At 37.1% G+C, this 10,506-nt stretch overlaps 1 pseudogene; it reads right to left on the bottom strand.

The window, feature by feature from the left end:
• Positions 1 to 5,737: 5,737 nt before the first annotated feature.
• Positions 5,738 to 9,032, bottom strand: LOC143405684 (kazal-type serine protease inhibitor domain-containing protein 1 pseudogene; annotated as a pseudogene).
• Positions 9,033 to 10,506: the final 1,474 nt, after the last annotated feature.

The following is a 10,506-nucleotide window of genomic DNA, read 5'->3' as shown; positions in this document are numbered from 1 at the left end:
GTTAATTTCTTCCCTAAAGGCTTGTATTGGATATGCCTGGCAAGATCTGTTTTTGTAATACTTTTGGGGGGCTTGTGTAATGGAATTAAATATACTTTATTCAAGAACAAAGTTAACATTCTTGATAATCTAACTTTTGCAGTAGTGTCAGTATTCAGTAGATAGCATTAGGAAGTAAAATGTATGTTCACTGATGAGTACTTAATAAGCACCAGTTGAATCTCCAATGTATAAGAAGATAGTCTAATAACTAGAAATCCTAACAGTTCGGGTATATTTATTTTTTCTTTAGTTGAAATCTCTTTACCTGGATAAAGGTAACAATATTGGGGCTCAGATTTTTATGTTATCCATTGTTTTAGCCAGCTTTCTATTGCTGTGGTAAAATACATGAGATAATAAACTTATTAGGAGAAAAGGTTTATTTCAGCTCACAGTTCCAGAGATCAGTCCAAGGTCAATTGTTTTTGGGTTTATGGTAATGCAGAACATTATGGTTGGGATATAAAAGAGCCAGTGTTCTTATACCTCCTTCAAGTTCATGCCCCCACTGACCTAACTTCCTCCAAGTAGGCTCCACCTTTTAAATGTTCCACCATCTCTAAGTAGCACTACAGGCTAGGGAGCAACCCTTTTTTTTTTTTTTTTTTTTTTTTTTAATTAATTTTTATTGTAGGTTGTTCAAAACATTACATAGTTCTTGATATATTATATGGGAGCAACCCTTTTTAACAGACTTTTGTTGTTTCATATCCAAACTGTTGCACCAAACTGTTGCACCAATGTTTATATCTTCTGTTTTATACTCTTTGTGTTTTCTCCCTTTATGTGTTTCCTTGGCCTGAATAGGGTAGCAGTGCTGTCTTGATTTGGAGAAGGTGTATGATATGTTGCCAGGTATTACTGGCCAGTGTACAGAGAAGAGAGACTAGTTTTCCAGATGTAATGCTTTTTGTTTCTGTTACCTCATCCTGCTAAACTAATTTTAGAATGTAACATACTTGAGTAAATAACAGTTTCTGAGTGTCCGAATTGGGAATCAGATCCAGGACTGTGACTTCAAACTCACTATACCACGTTGTCTTTGACCCTAACTTCCATTGTGCTAAAATACCCCTGATAGCTAATCATCTGTTTTTGAAGAACTCATGATTTATTTGATTGACCTATTTTTCAGTGACTATAGTTTTTAGAAATGTCTTATTTCAAAATCTGATTTTATCTGCAATTCAGGATCCAAATTTGTGTAAGATAATGCAAAATAATATACAATCACTTATTAATTCTATCCAATCATATACTTGGAACAGTTTTCAATTGCCCTCAGAGTATGGTACTCAGGGTTCCTTCAAGGATATGTCCATGATATGTCAACCCAGCACTTAAAATGATTCAATTCTCATTCACAATCAGAATAAAAGCAGTCCCTTAGCATATAATAATATATAATAATATGAAATCTAATACTTAATTTTCTTTTACATTTTTAATTTTAAAAATATTTTTGCTGTAGGAAAGAAGCAAAGGTAAAACACTCTCAGGAATAAATACTTTTAGTATTTTAACAGAAACTTCTGTCTTTTACTGTACATGAAGACTTTAAAAACTTACAGGAATGTTAAACACTTAGCTTGATCTTTAGTAGAATAATAGTTTGTGAAATAAGGTTTAGTAGAATTGTGTGTCCCTAAAATAAGTCAGGTTGCCCTGCCACAAAATTTGTTATCTATGGTTTACTTATTTTAAGAATCAGTAGCTCAATGTTTATGAGTTTCTTGGTGCATAGCTAATTATCAACTTCTTTTGCAATTAAAGAAATATGTATCAAGATATTCATTTTTAATCTTTTAGTTTCTGGTTACTTCTTAACCAGTACATGGAGCTTTGTATGATATTCTTTAAATTTTGGTCATGAATTAAAATTAGGAACTAAGGAACCAATTTATAAGTACCTGACACTTAATAGGGGTCCAGGAGGTGAATAGACTGATTTGAAATGAATTAGTTTGATATGATAGATGCTCAGAACTATGACACTTTGTTTTTTTAAAAAAATTTTAATATGTCAAATAGTTGTATATATTATGTACTTTTGGGGCACAGTGTGATATTTTGATATTTTTGCTTATTTTCCTGTGCTTAGTTATCGTCTGGCTTTGTTATCAGGATAGTGATGACCATATAAAATGAGTTTGAAATATTCCTTCTGATTTTCATTGCGAAATGATTAAATCAGGATAGTTAATAAGTCTGCCTCTCATACCATTTTTATGTGATGAACACTTACAATATACTCAGTAATTTTGAACAATGCAGTACGTTATTTATTGTAGTTGCCATTCTGTGCAATAACATCATTAAAGCTTATTCTTCTTGTCTAACTGAAATTTTAAACCTTATGATCAGCATCTCTTCTTTATCTGGCCATCCCTCTCCCTCAGCCTCTGTTACCACCATTCCACTCTACTTCTTTGAGTTTGGTTTTATTTTGGATTGCTTAGTATAGTGCCCTCTCGGATCATCTGTGTAAATACAAATAATAGAATTTTTTTTTATAGGTGAGTATATTCTATTGTTTGTGTGTACGTGTTTTCTTTACCCATTCATCCAATGATGGATACTTTGATTCCATATCTATTGTGAATAATGCTGTGGTGAACATAGAAGTGCGGATGTCATTCTTCAACATTCTGATTACAAATCCTTTAAATACATACTTAGAAGTGAGATTGTGGGTGACATGGAAATTCTGTTTTTTTGTTTTCTGAGGAACCTTCAGACTGTTTCCCATATGGCTTTATTAATTAACATTCCCACCAAGTGTGCAAAGGATCCCTTTTCTCCACATCCTGGTCAACACTTATTTTTCACCTTTTTTGTAATAGCTTTTCTAACTAGTGTAAGGAGATGTCTCTTGTGGTTTTCATTTGCATTTCCCTGATGCTTAGTGAACATGATAATTTTTTCATATGTTTACTGGCCATCTGTATATCTTCTTAGTAATGTATGTTTAGATCTTTGTCCATTTTAAAATTGGCTTCTTTATTTTCTTGCTATTGAGTTCCTTATCTATTTTGAATATTAGCACCTTATGAGGTTCAATGGTTTGCAATTTCTTCCAATTTGTGGATTGTTTCATCTTCTATCAGTTGTTTGTTTTGCAGAAGCTTTTTAATTTGATGGAATTCCGTATATTTTTGCTTTGGTTGCTTGTGCTTTTAATAGTCTATCGAATAAATCTTTGCTCAGATAAATATATAACATTTTGCTCTGTTTCCTTCTAGAAGTTTTATAGTTTTAAATCTTATATTTATGTTTTTAATCCATTTTGAGTTGATTTTTGAATGTGGTGTGACATAAGGTTCCAGTTTCATTCTGTATATGGATATCCAGTTTTTCCAGCACCACCTCTTGAATATAGTGTCCCTTCCCCCAGAGTGTTAGGTGTGTGGGTTTATTTTGGGGCTCACTGTCCTGGTCCATTTTTAATGTGTGTGTGTGTGTGTGTGTGTGTGTGTGTGTGTGTGTGTTAGTACCATATTATTTGGATTCCTTTAGCCTTGTAATAGATTTTGAAATCAGTCAGTATGGTGCCTCAGCTTTGTTGTTTTTCCTCAAGATTGCTTTGGCTATTGGAAGTAGTCTTTTGGTTTCATATGAATTTTAAGTTATTTTTAAAATTTCTGTAGAAAATGACATTGGGATTGCTATAGGGATTGTGTTGAGTCTGTCGGATCAATTTGGGTGTTTATGAATTTTTTTTTTTAGTTGTAATTGGACACAATACCTTTATTTTATTTATTTATTTTTATGTGGTGCTGAGGATCAAACCCAGCACCTCGCACATGTTAGGCGATCACTCTACCCCTGAGCCACAACCCCAGCCCCTAGTTATGGATATTTTAACAGTATTCTTCTAATCCATGAACACAGTGTACCTTCCATTTATTTGTATTGTCTACTATTTCTTTCATCAGTGTTTTATCGTGTTTAGTATACAGACCTTTCACCTTCTTGGTAACACAGCTAAGTATGTATGTATGTACTTATTTATGTGATTATGAATGGACTTGATTTTTAGTTTTTTCTTCATTTATCAGTTCTGATGTTTTTCAGATGAAATCTTTAATAAGAGTTTTCTGTTATAAGATCATGTCTTATGCAAACATTTCTTTATATTTAAACACCTCTGGATTTTCTTTTTCTTTTCTAATTGGTCTGACTAGAATTTTCTATACTGTTAAAAAAAACAGTGGGTGAGACTGGGCATCATTGTCTTGTTATTGATATTCAAGGAGAAACCTCAGCTTTTCACTGTTAAATATGATGCTAACTGTGGGCTATTTATATATGGCTTTTTTGTTTAGGGTACATTATTTCTAGCCTAAGTTATTGACAATTTTTCACTTTTCTTTTTTATCACGAGAGGAGTTTGAATTTTGTTTAATGCTTTTTCTGAATCTGTTGAGATGATCATTTGTTTTTCTGTCTTTCATTCTGTTAGGTATATTTTATTTATTCATTTTCATAGGTTGAACTATCCTGCACTACAAGACAAATTCCCTTTGTTCATATTGAATCTCCTTTTAATGTGCTATTAAATTTGGTTTGCTAGTATTTTTTGAAGATTTTTTTGCATCTGCATTCATCAGTGATATTGGTCTATGATTTTCCTTTCTTTTTTTTTTAAATATTTATTTTTTTGTTGCACCTTTATTTATTTTTATATGGTGCTGAGGATCGAACCCAGGGCCTCACACGCCCTAGGTGAGCGCTCTACAGCTGAGCCACAACCCCAGCCCCTGATTTTCCTTTCTTATAGTGTCTTCATCTGGCTTTGTTATCAGGATGATGATGACCTTATAAAATGAGGAAAATATTCCTTCTGATTTTTTTTATAAGAGTTTGTGAAGGATTAATATTAGTTCTTTAAATGTTTGGCAGGTTTCTGCTGTGAAGTCTCCTGGTCCTGGGCTTTGTGGTAGGGGTTAAATTATTGACTCAATTTTCTTACTTGTTGTTGGTCTGTTTAAATTTTCTATTTCTTCTTGATTCAGTCTTGGCAGGTTGAATGTTCCTAGTAATTGATCTATTTCTTTTAGGTTTTCTAATTTGGAGGTATGTGATTATTCATACTGGACTCATTCTTTGTAGTTTTGTAATACCTGTTGTTTTGTCGTCTCTTTCTTTTCTCGATTTATAATTTGTTCTTTTTTTCTTAAGCTGGCCAAAGGATTGTTAATTTTGCTTTTCTTTTAAAGAACTTTATGCCACTTTAATCATCTCCTTTTAAGTTCTTTTTATTTTTGCTGTTCCATCATATTTACCTGAGTTTATTTCTTACTAAGCAAGCAGTGGATTTTCCCCCTTGTGTTTGTCCAGTTAACCCACTGGTGAGACTGCTTTTTGCCTTTATTTGTCCTTATACATCCATTTTTATTTTCATAGTAGTCTCACACCTACCTGGACTTACATCTGGTTTTACATTATTTCGCCTTAATGTCCATCCTGCTGTATTACTTTTCCTGTGATTAGGCTTTATTGTGATTATGGTTAGAATAGTATATAGATTCCCTACTGTTTTATTAAGCCCAGATTCTTTGTTTTGAAATTTTTATAGTGTAGTTCCAATTTTATCTTTTTTAGTTTTATTTTTTGTTATTCCTTTACATATATTAAACTTGCCTCCTTTTTTTTTTTTTTTTTTTGGTTTATAAATCTTTATTCTTGCCTATTGTGCCTAATCCTGTGCTAGGTAGGCTTTGTCCACAACAGAATGATACAAGATTTGGAGCTGGCCCTACCCCTTTTACTGCACTGAACTAAACCATGTTCAGTGTGCTCTCTTGTACAACAGATGGTGAACAACAAAAAAGAACTACAGTTAATATCTGGGTGAGAGAGAAAACTTCTGGAATATGAGGGTTTTGTTTTGTTTTGGTACCAGGGATTGAACCCAGGGTACTTAACCACTGAGTCAGGGCCTTGCTAAGTTGCTAAGGCTGTCTTTGAACTTGTGATCCTTCTGCTCAGATTCCCTATTGGCTGGGATTAGAGGTATGCACCACCATGCCTGGATGGAATATGAGTTTTGAGGAAGAATAAATTGAGGCTAGGCAAAGGTTGGGAACACGGAAAACAACTGCAGGAACCAGGGTCTGTGGGAAAAGGCAGTTAGGAGAAACTGGCTAAGCAGGAATGGAGGGAAGTCTGGTGGAAAGAGGATTCTGGTATCTGCAGCTATTTCATGTATGCTCTCTGCTCGCTTGCCCTTTTCAGGTCTCTTCCAGGTCTTCTCAAGCAGGGATGAATACTATACCCACTCATCCACCCCCATGGGCCAGAGCTCTAGACCTAGTAGTAATCCTCATTCTCTTCACTCTCAGCCACCTCTGGAGCCAGGTTCAGTGATCGCAGCTGGGGAATGCCTGTAGAGTTCAGCTGATCTGGTGTGAGCACTGTCAGGGTGGCAGGAGCCTCAACCTCACCCAGGGCATTTCGGGCAAGGCAGCGGTAGGTACCCTCATCACTGGGACGCACAGCTTGGATCTGCAGCCAGCTGGTCACTTCGAATCTCTGCGGTCCACCCCTAAACTGTACAGAGATGTGGGGGTCATCGCCTGGCAGCTGGATGTCCAAGCCGTCCTTCCTCCACTCAATGGAGGCCATGGGGTAGGCAAACACCTCACAGCCAAAAATCACATCCTGCCCCGTCACATTCCAAATGTCATACGGCTGCAACACGATCTGAGGCTCTGTTGTCCCGGACTAGGCCCTTAGGAGCAGCTTGGTGAATCCAGTCCGAAAGAGCAGGAGGTGGAAACAGTAGAGGTGCACAGTCGGCTGGGCCCACCTGCCACCTCTGCTCCCGCCTGAAGATTTCCGAAAGCCCTTGCCTCCTTTTTAATTTGCTTCTTGCCTTTGCTTGTACAGTTCCCTTATGGAGCAACCATTCTTTTTTTTAAGTTGTTGATGGATCTTTATTATATTCATTTATTTATATGTGGTGCTGAGAATTGAACCCAGTGCCTCACACGTGCTAGGCAAGCACTCTACCACTGAACCACAACCCGAGCCCTGGAGCAACCATTCTTAAAAAATATAGTCAAAAGCTGGCCTAGTTTCATCCACGTATAAAAAGAAAAGGCTGGCCTAGTCTTCATGGTCCACCTCATGTTTACCTTCTCCATAAATATCATTTAATACTCAGATTCTTTTGTACCTTCACTCTATTTTAAACTCTATAGCACTTTTTTCTACTCTTAAAGGACTTAAGCGTTTTCTTTATTATGATTCATTTTTTGCTTTTCTCATTTAAACAATGTATATAAAACTCACCATAGATAAAAGCTGGGTTAGTGGATGGAGCTACAGCTCTGAAGAGCTATAGCTACTGGTAGTGACTTGTAGAAGATAAACACTGGAAAGGCTGGGCGTGGTGTGGTGGTGCATGCCTGTAATCCCAGCAGCTCCGGAGGCTGAGACTGAAGGAACGGGAGTTCAAAGCCAGCCTCAGCAATGGCAAGGCACTAAGCAACTCAGTGAGACCCTTTCTCTAATAAAATACAAAATTGGACTGGGGATGTGGCTCAGTGGTTGAGTGCCCCTGAGTTCAATCCCTGGTACCGCCCCCCCCCCAAAAAAATATAAACACAGGAGATAATGGTGAGGAAAGCTAAGTAGGTGGTAAAGGAAGTGGGCTGTGGAGGACCCTAAACCTAAGGTGGGGGAGGTAAGAGGAAGAACCTGTTTTTGCGCACAATGATGGAGCCTTTCACCTTTTTTTAGCATTAGTTTTATAGATACTCATAAGAATCTGTTTGATTTCTAGTGAGATGTAAAAATAATTTGTTCCCAAGTTTTCACCATAGTTGCAAATGTGGTTAGAAATGTGTGCACATATATGGACAAAGACTCTTTGCAAAGGTTCCCCAGAAATTTTAATTAATTGAACATTGACTAATATATGAGATGGTATCACACTTTGATCATGTAGAAGACAGGGATCAATTATTCATGCTGAAATCTGGCTAATAGGTTCATTTGTTCCATTTAACAAAATTTATTTTGGACCAGTTACATGCCAGAGACAATTTAGAGCTTGGTTATAAAGTATATGAATAAGACATAGTGAATGACCTCAAGTTATTCCTAACCTAGGAGAGGTTGATGTGTGATGGATACAAAATGCTTGGACTAATTTCTAACATCCATGTTTAGTGACTGTCAGTAGGGAGTTCTTTGAAATGGCCTCTTCGCAACAAATTTTTGGCTTGGTTATGCCATATAGGGATCACAAAAGTATTGTCTTTGGGTGGTGTGCAAGCCTGTGACTTGTGTTTTTTCTCTTTTAGAATAAGCAGTCAAGCCTAAATTCTTATAGATGTCAATTAGCAGAGGCCTGGTATGTGGTGGGTGATGCCTGGGATCCCTGGTCTAAGGCAGGCTGTATCTATCTATCTATCTATCTATCTATCTATTTTGGGGGTGGTGGTGGCCATTTTTATTTCAGTAAGGATTTACCCATATTTTGTATCTTGGGCATGACAAGCACTTAGACTTATAAACATCTGATAAGATCAAATTGATTGCTTTCACTTTTATTTTTCCTGAGGCAAACAATATATGATGTTCAAATTGGAGTCAAAACTTCCTGTTATCATCCACCTGCTTCCAATTATCCTATCCCATTTTTCACTCTTTGTACTTTTCCTCATCATGCATATTCTGTTTTTCTAGTCAGAATTCAGAATGTGCTATGAATGCCAAACACCTTGTAGCCTGTTTGGAGGCTACTGTAATTCCAGCCTTTGCCAGTAGAGCTGGCTTAGGTAGGACTTGGCCATTGGTTCCTCTCAAGTATATAGAGGCCCTAAGAAGCTGAGTCTGCTGGAGCCTGGAGAACCTTGAAAATAAGGTAAAATTCTGCGTCTTCTCAGAGGACCTGGTCTCACATCAGAAGATTTCTTTTGGAAACCCATCCCTGGTGATCCTGAATGATTGTCTACTACCCACTTCACCACGCCTCTCATTTGGCAGCACAACAACATTTGCTTGAATCTTGGAAGGGCTTTTTATGTTCTTAAATTATTTACATGGTAATTTTCTTTACTGAATTCTGAATTCCTTTAGAGCTTCTAGTACAGTATCTGATATTGAACTTAATGTGATCTGTGCCTTCTCTTATAATTTTAAAGGGCTGTGTTCCTCTGGAGTTCTGAGGAATCAATTGGGATGTAGATGTGGGAGGCAGATATCAATGATAAAACTGGAAAGGAGATTGTGGCTTGGAAACCCAATCAAATTGAGTTTGTACTTCTTTGCTCTAAATTGGATTTACCCACCCAGTCACTGACTGCAGGCCTACTTCCACAGGCGCTCTCCCCTGGAGAGGGATGCATCAAGTCACAAGCACTGCAGTTGTCTGGGGAAGGCTAGTGCCTCCAAAGTGCCTAGGCCATGTAATGCAATGACTTTTTCCAGATCTCACAATAAGGTAACTGTTTCCTCTGATGGGGTAGATGAAGGATGAATGTTTTCTTCCCGAATACTGCCTAAGTAGGCAGAATTTTGTTTGATTAGCTGAGGAAAGAAGATGGGGAGATCTTCATTCCAAAGATCCTGATGCAGCCCTCATATTGACCTGGCATTTATGGATGGAAGGTAATCAGTCCCTGTGCATTAGGTAACTTGTGGTGGATGAGATAAATAACTTTTTTCAAGAAAAGACTAAAATTGGCCTGACCTCTGGGGACAGTTGGTTGTGGCATCAGACAAGACCCGCTTCCTCTCTCATCTCAGGAATGAAGTAGTGCTGGCCATTCTTAAATCTGTGCACTTTAAATCTTTTGATTAAATCATTGATGTCCCAGGCACATAGCCGTATTTGTTGAAATAAATCATTCTTTTTATGAGCTGATGTGTTTCTTTGGGGCTATTTCATTGTGAAGATTAATGGATTTAGTTTAAACTTAAAGAATCAGACTTGAGAGTTGAAAGGGAATTAGACATCATACAGTCCAACTTAGTTTAATTTTGCCTAACCAAACTGAAACCCAGAAAACTTCAATTGATTTGTCCAAGCTTTCTTAGAAGGCCTGCAAAGGACAAGTTATTCTTTATTTTCAGCATTTGTATCCTTTAAGTTTCCATGTGTGAATAAAATGGATGCTGGAATAATAGGATTGTGCCCTTTGAGAAACACCTACCCAAGACCTACAGATCAAGAGAGGTCATCTAGGATAGGGGAAGGGAAACCATGGAGAGGTAAGTAAATAGGGGAGACATCCTCTCCAAGCTGGTTTCCCTCCCTCCCCGATCGCAGTGGTTTCACAATCAGGCTGTAAAGCATTGACCTTCAAGGCTGGTCTAGAATTTCAGAGTAGAGGCCCAGCAACAACTTTCAGAGTTTCCCAGTCTCAGGAATCATTTTTTGCACAGGCAGCTCGATATGATAGATGTGGCTTAACTTTTGAAGCAGAGAGAGATTTGAATTCTAATATACAC

Source organism: Callospermophilus lateralis, chromosome 8 (assembly GCF_048772815.1).
Source record: "Callospermophilus lateralis isolate mCalLat2 chromosome 8, mCalLat2.hap1, whole genome shotgun sequence".
Classification (NCBI taxonomy): domain Eukaryota; kingdom Metazoa; phylum Chordata; class Mammalia; order Rodentia; family Sciuridae; genus Callospermophilus; species Callospermophilus lateralis.
The sequence above is the reverse complement of the archived record's forward strand: the minus strand, read 5'-3'. Positions and strand labels throughout refer to the sequence as shown.